Genomic DNA, 17,455 nt, shown 5'->3' on the forward strand with positions numbered 1-17,455 from the left:
CAGCGTACTCGGGATAAATTGGAACAACTTATGGGGTCCAATTTCTCTTGTTACCCTTGTGAAAATAAAAACTTGGGGGCTACAAAATCTTTTTTGTGAAAAAAAAAATATTTTTTATTTTCACGACTCTGCATTCTAAACTTCTGTGAAGCACTTGGGCATTCAAAGTTCTCACCACACATCTAGATAAGTTCCTTGGGGGGTCTAGTTTCCAAAATGGGGTCACTTGTGGGGGATTTCTACTGTTTAGGCACATCAGGGGCTCTCCAAACGCGACATGGCGTCCGATCTCAATTCCAGCCAATTCTACATTGAAAAAGTAAAACGGCACTCTTTCTCTTCCAAGCTCTGCGGTGCGCCCAAACAGTGGTTTACCCCCACATATTGGGTATCGACGTACTCAAGAGAAATTGCACAACAACTTTAGTGGTCTAATTTCTCCTGTTACCCTTGTGAAAATAAAAATTTGTGGGCAAAAAGATCATTTTTGTAGAAAAAATGCAATTTTTTTTTTTCACGGCTCTACGTTATAAACTTCTGTGAAGCACATGGGGGTTCAAAGTGCCCGCCACACATCTAGATAAGTTCCTTAAGGGGTCTAGTTTCCAAAATGGTGTCACTTGTGGGGGGTTTCCACTGTTTAGGTACATCAGGGGCTCTCCAAACGCGACATGGCGTCCAATCTCAATTCCAGCCAATTCTACATTGAAAAAGTAAAACGGCACTCCTTCTCTTCCAAGCTCTGCGGTGCGCCCTAACAGTTGTTTACCCCCACATATTGGGTATCAGCGTACTCAGGAGAAATTGCTCAACAACTTTTGTGGTCTAATTTCTCCTGTTACCCTTGTGAAAATAAGAATTTGTGGGCGAAAAGATCATTTTTGTGTAAACAAAAGCGATTTTTTATTTTCACGGCTCTACGTTATAAACTTCTGTGAAGCACTTGGGGGTTCAAAGTGCTCACCACACATCTAGATAAGTTCCTTAAGGGGTCTAGTTTCCAAAATGGTGTCACTTGTGGGGAGTTTCCACTGTTTAGGTACATCAGGGGCTCTCTAAATGTGACATGGTGTCCGATCTCAATTCCAGCCAATTCTGCATTGAAAAAGTCAAACGGCGCTCCTTCACTTCTAAGTTCTGCGGTGCGCCCTAACAGTGGTTTACCCAGTGGTTTACCCCCACATATGGGGTATTGGCGTATTCAGGAGAAATTGCATAACAAAATTTATGGTTACATTTCTGTTTTTACACTTGTGAAAATAAAAAAAATGGTTCTGAATTAAGATGTTTGCAAAAAAAAGTTAAATGTTCATTTTTTCCTTCCACATTGTTTCAGTTCCTGTGAAGCACGTAAAGGGTTAATAAACTTCTTGAATGTGGTTTTGAGAACCTTGAGGGGTGTAGTTTTTAGAATGGTGTCACACTTCATTATTTTCTATCATATAGACCCCTCAAAATGACTTCAAATGTGATGTGGTCCTTAAAAAAAAATGGTGTTGTAAAAATGAGAAATTGCTGGTCAACTTTTAACCCTTATAACTCCCTAACAAAAAAAAATTTTGTTTCCAAAATTGTGCTGATGTAAAGTAGACATGTGGGAAATGTTATTTATTAACTATTTTTCATGACATATCTCTCTGATTTAAGGGCATAAAAATACAAAGTTTGAAAATTGCAAAATTTTAAAAATTTTCGCCATATTTCCGTTTTTTTCATAAATAATCGCAAGTAATATCGAAGAAATGTTACCACTAACATGAAGTACAATATGTCACGAAAAAACAATCTCAGAATCAGCGGGATCCGTTGAAGCGTTCCAGAGTTATAACCTCATAAAGTGACAGTGGTCAGAATTGCAAAAATTGGCCTGGTCATTAAGTACCAAATTGGCTCTGTCACTAAGGGGTTAAAGAAGGCAGGGGGTTTAGCTACATGTCTCATTGCACACCCTGCTAACGTGTATGAGGACAGTATACATCTACTGAAATGATCAAGATGAACATTCTTTTTATGTAACGAATGGTGAAACCTTTCTGGGGTAATTTCAGTATGAGTCCCTGTGGCTCATGGTAATATAAACTATCGCAAAGGCCAATATTTTTTATCACGAGTTTCAAAAAGAAATATTGGACTTTTAACCCCTTTCTGACATCAGACATACTATTCCGTCCATGTGACCCGGGCCAATTTGACCGTGGACGGAATAGTATGTCTCAGCGATTGGCTGCGATCAACAGGGGGTGCGACTGATCGCTGCTGGTTTCAGCTCATTCTGACAGCTGGCACCCGACACTAGGTGCAAGGAGCAATCACAGACCATTCCCGTCACTTTAACCCCCGAAATACTGCAATCCAACAAGATCACAACATTCCGGGAGCCGGCACATGGGCTGACAGCGTCTCGGCCTTTGCATCAGAGACCCTGCAGCATGAAGCGGGGTCCCGATGCTGTCATGGTAACCAGATGTCATCATGTCGACATCTGGGCCACCAGAGCTAAAAAACGTCCTGGTCATGCGCAGTGCATGATCAGGAAGTCTCAGGGTCAGTGCACTGAGTGCAGCGTGGACAGCTTCATCTTCATGCTATAAAAGCGATCAGCCTGCAAAAAGTGATTGCCCCATAGTGGGACAAAATAAAAAAGTTAAACTTTTTTTTTAAATAATTGTAAAAATATAAAAAAAAAAAAAAATCAATATAATCTATCAGTAAATAAATATTTGGATAAAAAAAATCTAAACAATAAAAGTACACATATTTGGCATCGCCACGTCCGCAACGACTCGACCTATAAAGCTGGCCCACTAGCTAACTCCTGTAGAAAACACAATAAAAAATGCAAAAAACAATGCTTTATCATCATACCGCCAGACAAAAAGTGAAATAACAAGTAATCAAAAAGACGGATATAAATAAACATGGTACCTCTGAAAACGTCATCTTGTCCTGTAAAAAACAAGCCCCAATACAGCTCCATCAGCGGAAAAATAAAAAAGTTATAGCTTTCAAAATACAGGGATGCAAAAATTATTATTATTTTTTTTATATAAAATAGATTTTATTGTATAAAAGTGCCAAAACATAAATGAGGTATCGCTGTAATCATACTAACCCGAAGAATAAAACTGCCTTAATGATTTTTGCCAATTGCGGAACTGTATAAAGCCCCCCAAATGAAATTCATGAAGTGCTGTTTTTTTATTCTGCAACGCAAAAATTGGAATAGAAAGCGATAAAAAAAAAGTCATGTGCCCAAAGATGGTACCGATAGAAATGTCAACTTGTCCCGCAAAAAACAAGATCCCACATGACTCTGTGGGCCAAAATATGGAAAAATTAGAGCTCTCAAAATGTGGTGATGGAAAAACTATTTTTTGCAATAAAAAGCATCTGTTAGTGTGTGACAGCAGCCAAACATAAAATCCTGCTATAAAAACCCGCTATAAGGTCTCTTTCACACGTTCTGATATTTCCGGTACTGGAGATGTCAGTGTCCGTGTGGTGTGTAATACTTGCGGAACATGTGTGGCATGCATGTCCAGCATCAGTACCACATGGACGGGTGCCTGGGAAGGAGCGTTACAGTACGCTGCAACCCTCAGCTGTCAACTTTAGCAAGGTTGGCTATCAAGAATAGAGGGATCCCCACAAATAAAAAAAAAACTGTGTGGGGTCCCCCTTATTTTTGACAACCAGCCTTGCTAAAGCTCACAGCTTGGTGCTGGTATTCTCAGGCTGGTAAAGGACCATGGATATTGACCCCCCAGCCTAAAAATAGCAGCCCGCAGCTGCCCAGATAAGGCACATCTATTAGCTGTGCCAATTCTGGCGCTTTGCCCGGCTCTTCCCACTTGCCCTGTAGCGGTGGCAAGTGCGGAAATAGTCATGGGGTTGATGTCACCGGTGTCCTCAAGCCCACGGCTTAGTAATGGAGAAGCGTGCTGGAAATCCCACCCATCGGTGACCCCGTCACGTGATCGTGGGTCACCAATGGGTTGGAATGACAACCAGGTCTCCAGCATACCTCTATGGTTGTCCCTGCCGGACTGTAATAAGCGCCGTCCGCTAGCCAAAACCACATGGACCAGGGATCGTCCCGCAAAACTGCCGCTCTCCTTTTAACATGGGCAAAATGCTACTCAGACAACACAGGGTGAGGGTAAAACAGTGTGGCAATGCTTTACTGAACCGCAAAACAGGCAGATAACACATGGAACAGTCCCAGCAAAATACCCAAATGGTGTACATTACAGAGTCTCACCCTTCCACTGACTCGCCAGGATAATAGCAGCCATGACTTTAGATCTTCCGGGGTTGCTACTCCACCGATGACGCGCACACAGAGAGGAGGTAACAACAAGCGTTGGAAGATACAAGTTCAATATAAAATCACCGCACTCATACAATGGAAAAGGTATGCTTCAGGTGAATATTAACAGTGATGAGTAAAGCGACCATTTCCATTGTATGAGTGCAGTGATTCTATATTGAACTTTTATCTACGGGGCCAATGGTCCCTTTTCACTAGAACCATATACCCATATTGTCTTGTCGAGTGCTAACCATTGATACATACTAAGCGTAGGAAGATGACAGTCCATTCAGTCTATACAAGGCCAGTTAATCCGAGGATCACAACCTGGCTTCATATTCCAGGGTTTGTTACTCCACCTGTAGCACGCACCCAGAGACAACAAGTGTAGGAAGATGACAGTCCGATGAGTCCATACAAGGTACAAGGCTAGTTCATCCGAGGATCACAACCTGGCTTCATCTTCCAGGGGCGACTGCTCCACCTGTGGTACGCACACAGAGAGGAGGGAACAACAAGTATAGGAAGATGACAGTCCATTAAGTCCATACAAGGTCAATTGATCTGAGGATCACTACCTAGCTTCTCCAAACGTATACATGGTTCAGCGATGGTCAATGGAGCAGATCTGTATTCTTCCAACCGAGGCTGAAAACCCCTAGGTTGTATCCTATAGAATGATAGATCCGTGGACCTTCGTGATGGAGCCATAATGTAAAATGGCTGCCGTCTTGTCTCTAGTCATTTTGGGATGTATGAATGTCTTGGCAGAATCTCTCTGGCTGTTACTCTCTCAGTCTCTCCATACAGAGGCATGTAACCTATGTTTAGACTTAACAAGTGTCCCTCATTCAGGATTTACATAATGGGTAAGAATGGAGACAAGATCAAGTAGATTGATATATAGTTTTGTAAGAAAAGATTCAGAAGAACCTGTTTTTTTAATCTGTTAAACTTCTGCTTTTTCTGGGATTTTTGGTCCATTGGGCGGTCCTATCAGTGACTGACAGCGTTCTCATATGTCACTGATAGAACCGCCCACTGGACCAAAAATCCCAGAAAAAGCAGAAATTTAACAGATTAAAACACAGGTTCTTCTGAATCATTTCTTACAGAACTATATATAAATCTACTCGGATCCTCCTGCTCTATAATGGTGCCTGCAGATTAGACTGCATTTTCATGGTGACAGGTTCCGTTTAAACTTGAAAGCTAACATACAGATAACATTCCATTATTCTTTGTTTGCTAAAAATAGTCATCTGGTTAATTAAGATACAATGCTGTATGTGTTCACAATGTTAAAAGTAAAAAAAAAAAAAGTTTTTAACACTACTTAAAAAATATAAAGGTTCTAATTACCCTCTTTTGCCCCATTCAAAAAAAAAACAAAAACCCTGGCTTCCTGTTGATGTTCAATACATCCGAAGGCGTTAAATGGGCGTATGGCTCGTGTGATGTAATAACTTCACATAAGCCCCATGACAGTGAGTCTCGGCACCACTGAAGCAGAGGCCGTACGCCAGTGGAGTAGGAGTGTTTTTATTTTAATGAGGCCAAACATGAGGAGTTCACTGAGAAAAAAATATATATAATACAGTTAGGTCCATATATATTTGGACAGAGACAACATTTTTCTAATTTTGGTTATAGACATTACCACAATGAATTTTAAACAAAACAATTCAGATGCAGTTGAAGTTCAGACTTTCAGCTTTCATCTTAGGGTATCCACATTAAAATTGGATGAAGGTTTTAGGAGTTTCAGCTCCTTAACATGTGCCACCCGGTTTTTAAAGGGACCAAAAGTAATTGGACAGATTCAATAATTTTAAATAAAATGTTCATTTTTAGTACTTGGTTGAAAACCCTTTGTTGGCAATGACTGCCTGAAGTCTTGAACTCATGGACATCACCAGACGCTGTTTCCTCCTTTTTGATGCTCTGCCAGGCCTTCACTGCGGTGGTTTTGAGTTGCTGTTTATTTGTGGGCCTTTCTGTCTGAAGTTTAGTCTTTAACAAGTGAAATGCATGCTCAATTGGGTTGAGATCAGGTGACTGACTTGGCCATTCAAGAATATTCCACTTCTTTGCTTTAATAAACTCCTGGGTTGCTTTGGCTTTATGTTTTGGGTCATTGTCCATCTGTAGTATGAAACGACGACCAATCAGTTTGGCTGCATTTGGCTGGATCTGAGCATACAGTATGTCTCTGAATACCTCAGAATTCATTCGGCTGCTTCTGTCCTGTGTCACATCATCAATAAACACTAGTGACCCAGTGCCACTGGCAGCCATGCATGCCCAAGCCATCACACTGCCTCCGCCGTGTTTTACAGATGATGTGGTATGCTTTGGATCATGAGCTGTACCACGCCTTCGCCATACTTTTCTCTTTCCATCATTCTGGTAGAGGTTGATCTTGGTTTCATCTGTCCAAAGAATGTTCTTCCAGAACTGTGCTGGCTTTTTTAGATGTTTTTTAGCAAATTCCTGTCTAGCCTTTTTATTCTTGATGCTTATGAGTGGCTTGCACCGTGCAGTGAACCCTCTGTATTTACTTTCAGGCAGTCTTCTCTTTATGGTAGATTTGGATATTGATACGCCGACCTCCTGGAGAGTGTTGGTCACTTGGTTGGCTGTTGTGAAGGGGTTTCTCTTCACCATGGAGATTATTCTGCGATCATCCACCACTGTTGTCTTCCGTGGGCGCCCAGGTCTTTTTGCATTGATGAGTTCACCAGTGCTTTCTTTCTTTCTCAGTATGTACCAAGCTGTAGATTTTGCCACTCCTAATATTGTAGTAATTTCTTGGATGGGTTTTTTTCTGTTTTCGCAGCTTAAGGATGACTTGTTTCACCTGCATGGAGCGCTCATTTGACTGCATGTTTACTTCACAGCAAAACCTTCCAAATGAAAGCACCACATCTCAAATCAACTCCAGACCTTTTATTTGCTTAATTGAGAATGACATAACAAAGGGATTGCCCACACCAGTCCATGAAATAGCCTTGGAGTCTATTGTCCAATTACTTTTGGTCCCTTTAAAAACAGGGTGGCACATGTTAAGGAGCTGAAACTCCTAAACCCTTCATCCAATTTTAATGTGGATACCCTCAAATGAAAGCTGAAAGTCTGACCTTCAACTGCATCTGAATTGTTTTGTTTAAAATTAATTGTGGTAATGTCTATAACCAAAATTAGAAAAATGTTGTCTCTGTCCAAATATATATGGACCTAACTGTATATATCTTGATTAGAAGATTCATTGACAAAGGATAAAACTAAACTTTATTAATTCCAAATGTAAAACTATACCCATAATTCACCCCCTGAAGGTTAGTCAGAAGGTGACTAATAGAAAAAACATATACCCCACGTCTCAGTATATAGGGTGAGGTGACGTATACACACTCACTCTCCAAGTCTCTCATTTCTACTGGTGTCATTGTCCTCACCGAAGACGACTCCTGAAGAGACTATTTAATATTGACCTATATTCAAGTGAGACTAGATGAAGAAAACCCTAAAATCATGTATTATGTTATCCGAAACAGTCAGTAAACTAGCCATATATAGGCAGACCCCAGACTTTATACTATATACTTCATCCACGCCCCTTTTGAAGAAGCTATTGCAAAACGGCGCTCATCGGGCACGGGGGAGCAGTACCAGCACTCCACACATAGCGCACGGACCTGCTATATTATCAACTACACGGCAGGTAATTGATATATTACAGAGCATTTTCTTTCCTCCTCTTACTTTTCAGGCTGTATATAGGTAGTGTAGTGGTTGCACCACTCCCCAGGTTTATTAGCAACAAATCTTGCCTTGCTGGGCATACCTTCATCTGCCTTTCTCTCTTAGGGAATACAGTAAAGTTGAACATATTTATATAATAACTGTCTCTTGCGCTTATACATATTGTAACTGTGCACTTTATCTATATGTTGTTGTAACAACTATAACTATTATCTATACCTAAATTAGAATACTTATAGTTACACCACTTGTTGGATCTGTGCTGGGCTATCTCCCCCTGTATTTGGAGGTTTTTCCCTTTCCCCCATTTTTGTCTTATGTGTTATCTACTATGTTATCTATTTATAAATAAATACACAGTTTTTAATTGTACTCCTTATCACTTCTCTTCCTTTATGGCACCCACCACATTAGAATGTTTTTGATATATACTTCGTAAGTTTATAAGTGTCAGGAATAGATAGCATGTGAAAATACAGTATATACCACTCAGGGGACACTTAACTTCCAGATATAATTTCCATATTCCTACTAAATAATAGCACAGATCTCCCAGACATTATGGCTGCACATGTCCCTAGTCTTTATAACGATATTGCACTCATTCCCTGACAGACCGCAGCATGGCCATTAGTTAGAAGCTGCTAATGATCTCTGTAGCAGGTAAGTGTTCCCTGAGTGGTACATATTGGGCCATCTGAAAACGGAGTTTAGTCTAGGACAACCTGTCTGCACTACTAATTGACAGCTGTTACAATACCAAACTAGGGCAGTCCCTATAGGAGAAAAACACAATAATTATAAAAAAAAAAATTCACATGCTATCTATTCCTGACTGACTACCACTGGAGTGGCTTATAAACTTAGGAAGTATATAGTTTGAAGTCTGGGATCTGCCTATATGTGGCTAGTTTTCTGACTGTTTCGCATAACATGATACACACATTCGCCAGAAGACTCGCTACACTCATCAGGAGGGCGTTAAACTAGAAGAAGAGGGGACGGGAAGAAAAACATTAGACTCGAACAAAGACGACCCAGGAAAACATACTCAGAAGGGAGGTAAGAACATTTCTAAAACAATCCACAGTGAGGAGATTGGAACAAAACAAAATCCTCTAAACTGCATGCTCGCAAACGCCAGAAGCCTGACAAACAAGATGGAAGAACTAGAAGCAGAAATATCTACAGGTAACTTTGACATAGTGGGAATAACCGAGACATGGTTAGATGAAAGCTATGACTGGGCAGTTAACTTACAGGGTTACAGTCTGTTTAGAAAGGATCGTAAAAATCGGAGAGGAGGAGGGGTTTGTCTCTATGTAAAGTCTTGTCTAAAGTCCACTTTAAGGGAGGATATTAGCGAAGGGAATGAGGATGTCGAGTCCATATGGGTTGAAATTCATGGAGGGAAAAATGGTAACAAAATTCTCATTGGGGTCTGTTACAAACCCCCAAATATAACAGAAAGCATGGAAAGTCTACTTCTAAAGCAGATAGATGAAGCTGCAACCCATAATGAGGTCCTGGTTATGGGGGACTTTACCCGGATATTAACTGGGAAACAGAAACCTGTGAAACCCATAAAGGCAACAGGTTTCTGCTAATAACCAAGAAAAATTATCTTTCACAATTGGTGCAGAATCCAACCAGAGGAGCAGCACTTTTAGACCTAATACTATCTAATAGACCTGACAGAATAACAAATCTGCAGGTGGTTGGGCATTTAGGAAATAGCGACCACAATATTGTGCAGTTTCACCTGTCTTTCACTAGGGGGACTTGTCAGGGAGTCACAAAAACATTGAACTTTAGGAAGGCAAAGTTTGAACAGCTTAGAGATGCCCTTAATCTGGTAGACTGGGACAATATCCTCAGAAATGAGAATACAGATAATAAATGGGAAATGTTTAAGAACATCCTAAATAGGCAGTGTAAGCGGTTTATACCTTGAAATAGGAAAAACCCAATGTGGCTAAACAAAGAAGTAAGACAGGCAATTAACAGTAAAAAGAAAGCATTTGCACTACTAAAGCAGGATGGCACCATTGAAGCTCTAAAAAACTATAGGGAGAAAAATACTTTATCAAAAAAACTAATTAAAGCTGCCAAAAAGGAAACAGAGAAGCACACTGCTAAGGAGAGTAAAACTAATCCCAAACTGTTCTTCAACTATATCAATAGTAAAAGAATAAAAACTGAAAATGTAGGCCCCTTAAAAAATAGTGAGGAAAGAATGGTTGTAGATGACGAGGAAAAAGCTAACATATTAAACACCTTCTTCTCCACGGTATTCACGGTGGAAAATGAAATGCTAGGTGAAATCCCAAGAAACAATGAAAACCCTATATTAAGGGTCACCAATCTAACCCAAGAAGAGGTGCGAAACCGGCTAAATAAGATTAAAATAGATAAATCTCCGGGTCCGGATGGCATACACCCACGAGTACTAAGAGAACTAAGTAATGTAATAGATAAACCATTATTTCTTATTTTTAGTGACTCTATAGCGACAGGGTCTGTTCCGCAGGACTGGCGCATAGCAAATGTGGTGCCAATATTCAAAAAGGGCTCTAAAAGTGAACCTGGAAATTATAGGCCAGTAAGTCTAACCTCTATTGTTGGTAAAATATTTGAAGGGTTTCTGAGGGATGTTATTCTGGATTATCTCAATGAGAATAACTGTTTAACTCCATATCAGCATGGGTTTATGAGAAATCGCTCCTGTCAAACCAATCTAATCAGTTTTTATGAAGAGGTAAGCTATAGACTGGACCACGGTGAGTCATTGGACGTGGTATATCTCGATTTTTCCAAAGCGTTTGATACCGTGCCGCACAAGAGGTTGGTACACAAAATGAGAATGCTTGGTCTGGGGGAAAATGTGTGTAAATGGGTTAGTAACTGGCTTAGTGATAGAAAGCAGAGGGTGGTTATAAATGGTATAGTCTCTAACTGGGTCGCTGTGACCAGTGGGGTACCGCAGGGGTCAGTATTGGGACCTGTTCTCTTCAACATATTCATTAATGATCTGGTAGAAGGTTTACACAGTAAAATATCGATATTTGCAGATGATACAAAACTATGTAAAGCAGTTAATACAAGAGAAGATAGTATTCTGCTACAGATGGATCTGGATAAGTTGGAAACTTGGGCTGAAAGGTGGCAGATGAGGTTTAACAATGATAAATGTAAGGTTATACACATGGGAAGAGGGAATCAATATCACCATTACACACTGAACGGGAAACCACTGGGTAAATCTGACAGGGAGAAGGACTTGGGGATCCTAGTTAATGATAAACTTACCTGGAGCAGCCAGTGCCAGGCAGCAGCTGCCAAGGCAAACAGGATCATGGGGTGCATTAAAAGAGGTCTGGATACACATGATGAGAGCATTATACTGCCTCTGTACAAATCCCTAGTTAGACCGCACATGGAGTACTGTGTCCAGTTTTGGGCACCGGTGCTCAGGAAGGATATAATGGAACTAGAGAGAGTACAAAGGAGGGCAACAAAATTAATAAAGGGGATGGGAGAACTACAATACCCAGATAGATTAGCGAAATTAGGATTATTTAGTCTAGAAAAAAGACGACTGAGGGGCGATCTAATAACCATGTATAAGTATATAAGGGGACAATACAAATATCTCGCTGAGGATCTGTTTATACCAAGGAAGGTGACGGGCACAAGGGGGCATTCTTTGCGTCTGGAGGAGAGAAGGTTTTTCCACCAACACAGAAGAGGATTCTTTACTGTTAGGGCAGTGAGAATCTGGAATTGCTTGCCTGAGGAGGTGGTGATGGCGAACTCAGTCGAGGGGTTCAAGAGAGGCCTGGATGTCTTCCTGGAGCAGAACAATATTGTATCATACAATTATTAGGTTCTGTAGAAGGACGTAGATCTGGGTATTTATTATGATGGAATATAGGCTGAACTGGATGGACAAATGTCTTTTTTCGGCCTTACTAACTATGTTACTATGATACATGATTTTAGGTCAATCTATATATATAATTGCCTAAGGGTTTTTCCGTCTGTCTGTCTGTCTGTCTGTCCTGGAAATCCCGGCTCTCTGATTGGTCGAGGCCGCAAGGCCTCGACCAATCAGAGACCGGCACAGCATCGACATAGAAATCCCGCGTCTCTGATTGGTCGAGGCCGCCAGGCCTCGACCAATCAGCAACGGGCACAGCGACGATGATGTCATAAAGGACGTAGAAATCCCGCATCTGATTGGTCGAGGCCGCCAGGCCTCGACCAATCAGCAACTGGCACAGCGACGATGATGTCATAATGGTTGCCATGGCGACGATGTCATAAAGGTTGCCTCGACCAATCAGCGACGGGCACAGTCTGCCGCGAATTCTGGAATCATCATTGTCCATATACTACGGGGACATGCATATTCTAGAATACCCGATGCGTTAGAATCGGGCCACAATCTAGTATTAAATAAAGTCTCCCGATGAGTCGCCTTTGTGAGGACGACAAATCCCATAGAAATGAGAGGCTTGGAGAGCGAGTGTGTGTACCTCACCTCACCCTGTATACTGAAACGTGGGGTATATGTTTTTTCTATTAGTCACCTTCTAACTAAGGGTACCGTTACACTATACGATTTACTAACGATCATGACCAGCGATACGACCTGGCCGTGATCGTTGGTAAGTCGTTGTGTGGTCGCTGGAGAGCTGTCACACAGCTCTCCAGCGACCAACGATGCCGAGGTCCCCGGGTAACCAGGGTAAACATCGGGTTACTAAGCGCAGGGCCGCGCTTAGTAACCCGATGTTTACCCTGGTTACCAGCGTAAAAAAAAACAAACACTACATACTTACATTCCGGTGTCTGTCCCTTGCCGTCTGCTTCCCGCACTGACTGACTGCCGGCCGTAAAGTGAAAGCACAGCACAGCGCTGTCAGTCAGTCAGTGCGGGAAGCAGACGGCAAGGGACGGACACCGGAATGTAAGTATGTACTGTTTGTTTTTTTTACATTTACGATGGTAACCAGGATAAACATCGGGTTACTAAGCGCGGCCCTGCGCTTAGTAACCCAATGTTTACCCTGGTTACAAGCGATGACAGCGGGAGATCCGGCGATGAAAGAAAGTTCCAAACGATCTGCTACGACGTACGATTCTCAGCAGGGTCCCTGATCGCTGCTGCGTGTCAGACACAGCGATATCGCATGGATATCGCTGGAACGTCACGGATCGTACCGTCGTAGCGACAAAAGTGCCACTGTGAGACGGTACCCTAACCTTCAGGGGGTAAATTATGGGTATAGTTTTACAATTGGAATTAATAAGTTTAGTTTTTCCTTTTGTCATCAAACATGAGGATTGACAAGAGACAACCCCTTTAAGAAGATCCAATTTTGTTAAATCGATTCCAACATTCTGAACATAAAAAGGCTTGTCCCCTATGTGATATCTCTGATGTTTGTTAACAGCTGATTTCCAAGTAAAATATTTTCCACATTAAGAAAATGAAAATGGCTTCTTCCCTGTGTGACTGCTCTGATGTCTAACAAGATGCGCTTTCCGATTAAAACATTTCCCACATTCTGAACAGGAAAAAGGCTTCTCCCCTGTGTGGGTTCTCTGGTGGCTATCAAGAACCGATTTACGGTTAAAACATTTCCCACATTCTTAACAGGAAAAAGGCTTCTCCCTTGTGTGAATTTTCTGGTGCCTAACCAAACGTGATTTAATATTAAAACATTTCCCACATTCTGAACATGAAAAAAGCTTCTCTTCTGTGTGAGTTCTCTGGTGCCTAACCAAGTTTGAATTAAGATTAAAACATTTCCCACATTCGTGGATACTTGCTGGAGGTGCTGGGAGGTTGAGGGGACATATTCACATGTCTGGTGGTACTGTCCACCTATACATGATTTTTGGGTAGACATCTTTGAACTTCACAATAAACTATCCTTCCACAAAATCCAACCTACAATGGAATTAGCCTTATTATCCATTTGTGACCTCTCCATTTCCAAATTCAAGAAAGGCCTGTTGAGACACTTCCTAACGGCAGCTCGTAACCTGATTCCCCGCTACTGGAAGCAATCTAAATCCCCCACGCGCTCTGATTTCATAATGGAACTCAATCACATCTTTAGAATGGAGCAACTGATTGGTCAAGACACTGGAACCTCGGAAGGAGTGTTTGGGGTCTGGTCTCCTTGGATCGCCTTCAGGGAAACTGATGAGCTAAATAACTGGTTACACTAAATAACTAGCCCAGTTCACCAGAGACCCATACTCACCATTTACCCTGACAATGGGACTAATATTATACCATCCTGAAAAACCTTAGACTCCAGTTCACTCGGACCAGAAACCGGATTCTTATTCCCATCCAACTACACCCTCCTCCTCTCCACCCATATCCCTTCCTCCCCTCCTTTTTTCTCTCTTTTCCTTCTTTCTTCTTCCCTCTTCCTCCTTTCTTCTCATCTTCTTTCTTCCAACTACTCGTCTTCTCTTTTCATAACCTAGGTCATCCATAGAATCTCCTATAGGAGTCTAGCACTATGGAGAGCCTAGTCTCCACTCCTCCCACTTAATGAACTAATAATATCTCTGTAACTCATAATAGTGGAGTAGTGAGAGTTCAGGGATTGTAATGTCTACAAACCTTTCCTACAATCATTAATAAATCCTTAACGTTCTAAATGTATTATGTCCATGTTCATAGGACTAGAATTATAATAATTAGCTTATGCAAATTGCCTCTTCTGAGAAAAAGAGGACTTAAACTCTATAGCGCCACCTGTTGGAAGTAGCGATCCTACAAGTCACAATCAACCCTTTAACGAGTCGTGCAATATGACTTAGGATAAAAGCCAAATCAATATCTCAATTCGCAGACACGGTGTTTCGGGCTGTTGGCCCTCGTCAGTTAGCTTGCAATACCCCGATTTCCTTTTCCTTTTTTATTTTCTTTATACTCTCTTTGTTGAGACAGTTACATTTTTATTACAATATTGCAAGAGTGACAAATATTAGATATACATTGTGTTAGGGCTAGCGGAACGCACCAAATAATTAAATAGATACAATAAGGTGCGTTCGCAGCCCGGGGTCCACCGTGCAGAGATGGAACCTGCTGCTAAGTAATGACGGACTATATGGCGGTACAATGAGGATACACACATGGGTTAACTTCACCCTGTATGAAGAAAGCGATCCCTGTTAAGTCACAGGGTCGCGGTACCGAACAGAGAGCGCAAGCAAGGAACCACAGAACTCTATCCCAGGACACAGGATTAGAGTTAGTGTAGACCTCTTGCGATCGACACAATTGGGGTATAAGAGTAACTAATATGCACAGAAGTGCATGCTGTGCCACACTAGCGGATGCCACAAACCACCCAGACTTGGGTAAGGTAAGCGCTCGGATAGCGCACGGCGCTGTACTGGCGGTCACAGCAGTTAGACGCTGTTTCGTGCGTTAAAGCTGTGAGTTCAGCCGGGCGCTAAATTGCAGCCATACACCTTACGCGAACAGTCATACACAAGGGATGGGTTTTTTAAGGAACGACTTGCACTCATCAACACACACACGATAACAATTGTATACTAGCGCATGGCCGTGCGGTGATGCGAAGCTTATATAGCTGCAGCACGTTCAGGACCTTCCAATAAAGGACCAATGGGAAGCTGCCACAGAAGTTTAGCACCTTCAGGACCTTCCAATATAGGACCAATGGGATCTGCTGCATCTGAGCATGTGACCCCCGACCTCCAATGGGAGGTCATCCCGTGGGCATGCTCAGAAAGGGAAAATCTGGACTTAGTCCCAGAAAGACCTGTTCGCTGCTGAACATTGCTGGCTACAAGAACAGAGCCTGGAAGGGCAGTAGTAACCTGTCGTCCAGTATTAGCCTGAGCTAGACACTGGGACCGACGTCTCCGCTGAGCAGATTCCACTGCAGCTGGAGAAGAATGGGAGACCGCAGTGGAGATGGTTTGAGATTCCCCCTGTGCAGAAGCGGGAACTCGACACCTAATACATTGTGATTTGAATAATGATTATCTTACATTTATGTACGTGTTTATAAATGCAAATTACTACTGTGATTTTCATGTTTTCCATAAACAACTCAATACACCTAATTTACAAAAAACATTTCCCACATTCTGAACATGAAAAAGGCTTCTCCCCTGTGTGAATTCTCTGGTGAGTAGCAAGCTCCGATTTCTGTGTAAAACATTTCCCACATTCTGAACATTAAAAAGGTTTCTCCCCTGTGTGAATTCTCTGGTGCCTAACCAAAGGTGATTTACGATTAAAACATTTCTCACATTCTGAACAGGTAAAAGGCTTCTCCCCTGTGTGAATTCTCTGGTGCCTAACCAAACTTGATTTAACATTAAAACATTTCTCACATTCTGAACAGAAAAAAGGCTTCTCCCCTGTGTGAATTTTCTGGTGCCTAACCAAACGTGATTTAGTATTAAAACATTTCCCACATTCTGAACAGCAAAAAGGATTCTCCCCTGTGTGAGTCCTCTGGTGGATAACAAAATTTGATTTATGTACAAAATATTTCCCACATTCTGAACATGAAAAAGGCTTCTCCCCTGTGTGAATTCTCTGGTGAATAACAAGCTCTGATTTCTGTTTAAAACATTTCTCACATTCTGAACAGGAAAAAGGCGTCTCCCCTGTGTGAGTCATCTGGTGCTGAACAAAGTTTGAATTATTATTAAAACATTTCCCACATTCTGAACATGAAAAAGGCTTCTCTTCTGTGTGAGTTCTCTGGTGCCTAACCAAGTTTGAATTAAGATTAAAACATTTCTCACATTCTGAACAGGTAAAAGGCTTCTCCCCTGTGTGAGTTCTCTGGTGGTTAACAAAATGTGATTTCTGTGTAAAGTATTTCCCACATTCTGAACATGAAAATGACTTATTTGCTTTAGAAGAAGTTTGTTTTTTAATGCCTCTGTTGTGAATTTGGTTTTCCTTTGTAGTCGGTAATGAATCAGTAGATGGGACCTGTTTCATAGGATCAAATGACAGATCTTTGCTGTGAATGGAAGATGGTATATCTGGAGTAATAGCATTCACTTCAGTTGTATCTTGTAGGATCTCAAGATCATCCGATTTAAAAATTGAAGATGTCAGCTGTCCCTCTGATCTCCAGGTACAGTCATCTGCTAAGACAAAAAACAATTATTTTTTTAATAAAATTTCCTTGAGTTTCATATTTTTGAACATTTCTACTTTCCATAAAAATGACAAGCTGTGTAATAGAATTTAATTATTTACCAAGACAATGACAGTTCAGTCTAATAGAAAACCTTATTGGGTGAGCCAGTAGTGTGTGGTGTTAAGCTGTTTGTTCATTCTGCCTCCTA

The 17,455-nt window shown here is 41.4% G+C and overlaps 1 pseudogene; it reads right to left on the reverse strand.

Moving 5' to 3' along the window:
• Positions 1 to 17,455, reverse strand: part of LOC138666464 (zinc finger protein 850-like) — a 132,255-nt pseudogene that overhangs the window by 97,870 nt on the left and 16,930 nt on the right.

Source organism: Ranitomeya imitator, chromosome 2, assembly GCF_032444005.1.
Source record: "Ranitomeya imitator isolate aRanImi1 chromosome 2, aRanImi1.pri, whole genome shotgun sequence".
NCBI classification, from domain to species: Eukaryota; Metazoa; Chordata; class Amphibia; order Anura; family Dendrobatidae; genus Ranitomeya; species Ranitomeya imitator.